Consider the following 2610-nt stretch of genomic DNA (forward strand, 5'->3'; position numbering starts at 1 on the left):
AGGCCGAATTTTTTTTCCGAAATAAATCGTTGTTACTTGTTACTATCAACTTATCAATAAATATGGTTCGGTTTTGATTTATCTATAAATATTAAAAAAATTACTGAGTTTTATTAAATATTTTGACCGTACAACTACAACATTAGTGTTGAAGAAAAATAGAAAATTATCTCCCATAGGAAGTTAGGCGGTTAGCAGTTTTGGGCCTTAGCTAGCCCAGCCCATGACCATCGACCCACCCAAGAAGTACTTCTTTTTTTATGCTCGATAATAAGAAGCCCACCCCTCTGTAATCTAAGAAGTAAGAACCCTTGTTCGCACTTAGGTCTTCTGCATAATTCATCTTTGCTGTTCCAAATTATTCTCACCGATCTTCGTTTGCAGATTGGATTTTGTGTGCTGAAGAATCTGGTACATAAGATTTTGTTGTTTTCGTTTTTCTTTTTTACACTAGATTTGAACAGCGGAAATTAACCTCTTTTTTTCTTTCTCTTTCAATTTCGCATCTGAATACAAACGAAGTCTATATATTAATTTATTATAATCTATATATCATCAATAATATGGTTTTCTTTATGATTTTTATTGTTATGTCAAATAGTACTTGGATGTTTTTTCCACTTATACTTTCTTGTCAAATAGCTTGATAAGTTTAGTTAATTTGGACTACTTTTTCACTTTCTTTTTGTTTTCATTGCAGGGGATTGATTTAGTTAGCAAGAGGTTGCTTTGGTGTTTTCTTTCATTTCACTTTATATGATTACCTAAATGTTTGAAGTGTTTTAGGAATTTACATCATGTTAGGTTCATTGCCTATATTGCCTCTCCCTGCTCCTCCTTCTGATGGAAATCTAGTTCCTCTCCCAGAGTCTCAAGTGACTGAGGAGGAGAGGGATGAGAAATCCTTAAATGAGGTGCTAAATAAATCAAATTCAGCTTTTGTTCCGGCATCAGCAACAGTTGCCACCCACACTAGAACTATTGGAATTATACATCCCCCTCCAGACATTAGAACCATTGTTGATAAAACCGCCCAGTTTGTGGCTAAAAAAGGTCCAGAGTTTGAAAAGACGATTATTGCTAAAAGCACAGGCAATGCCAAGTTTAATTTCCTGAACTCATCAGATCCCTATCATGCGTACTATCAACATCGATTGGCTGAATTTCGTGCTCAGAATCAATCTTCTGCTGTGCAACCTCCTTTGCAGTCTGCAGACTCTGCTGTTCCTGAATTAGCCCCCTCTGCGCCGGCCCCTGATAGTAATGGTGTGGCAGCAGCCGAAAAGCCTGATATTTCTGCCCAGTTTAAACCTGTGAGGAAAGTTCTTGAACCCCCTGAAGTTGAGCAGTATACAGTTCGGCTTCCGGAAGGAATTACGGGGGAAGAGCTGGATATTATAAAGCTTACAGCACAGTTTGTTGCTCGAAATGGGAAATCTTTCTTGACAGGATTGACGAGTAGGGAAGTTAATAACCCCCAATTCCATTTCTTGAAACCAACCCACAGCATGTTTACTTTTTTTACTTCCCTTGCGGATGCATATTCAAAGGTTTTGATGCCTCTGTAGGGTTTGACAGAGAAGCTGAAGAAAAGTGTTTCTGACATGACTACTGTCCTTGAAAGGTGTGTGAATAGGCTCGAATGGGAGCGTTCACAAAAGCAAGCTAGGCAAAAAGCTGAGGATGAAATAGAGCAGGAAAGGTTACAGATGGCTATGATTGATTGGCATGATTTTGTGGTGGTTGAAATGATTGATTTTGCTGATGATGAGGATGAAGAGTTACCTCCTCTAATGACCATTGAGGAGGTTATAAGGAGAAGCAAGGTGTCGGCCATGGAAGAAGATATTGTTGAGCCAGGAAAGGAGGTAGAAATGGAAATGGATGAGGAAGAGGCCCAACTTGTTGAAGAGGGCATGAGAGCTGCTAGTTTGGAAGATAATGATGATGAGAAGAAGAATGAAGTCAGGGTTACTGAAGACCCTGAACCACCGATGAGGATTGTGAAGAACTGGAAGAGACCAGAGGAGAGGATTCCTGCTGAAAGAGATTCAACCAAGTTTGTTGTTTCTCCCATTACTGGTGAGCTAATTCCTATTAGTGAAATGTCAGAACATATGCGAATTTCTCTCATTGATCCCAAGTACAAAGAACAAAAAGAAAGGATGTTTGCCAAAATTCGAGAGACAACTCTGGCTCAAGATGATGAAATATCAAGAAACATTGTTGGACTTGCTCGGACCCGTCCTGATATCTTTGGTACCACAGAGGAAGAGGTTTCCAATGCTGTCAAGGCAGAGACAGAGATTCACAAATATAAAAACTAATCTTAGCTACTAAGCCAAGATCCCCAAAAAATAATTACTCAATTCACTCCATAAAACATAAAAGTGTATAAAAACTACCCTTTTTGATGTCCATATCAATACAATAAAGGGTCAACAAAACCATAGAGATAAGATTTGCTTGTGTAATTGTGTTAATGACATTACTCAATTCACTCCATAAAACAGATACCACGACTGGATCCATGATATGGACCCAGGTTTGAAGATTGGAGAATCTGTCCTTTTGCATAAGCCCGTGATGCTAATCTAGTCCTCGACACAG

At 38.7% G+C, this 2610-nt stretch overlaps 1 pseudogene; it reads left to right on the forward strand.

The window, feature by feature from the left end:
* The first annotated feature begins 307 nt into the window (after nucleotides 1-307).
* Nucleotides 308-2610, forward strand: LOC133309146 (probable splicing factor 3A subunit 1; annotated as a pseudogene).

This window comes from Gastrolobium bilobum, unplaced genomic scaffold (genome assembly GCF_033153095.1).
Source record: "Gastrolobium bilobum isolate Gb01-03AN ecotype WA unplaced genomic scaffold, APGP_CSIRO_Gbil_v1 utg34197, whole genome shotgun sequence".
Classification (NCBI taxonomy): Eukaryota; Viridiplantae; Streptophyta; class Magnoliopsida; order Fabales; family Fabaceae; genus Gastrolobium; species Gastrolobium bilobum.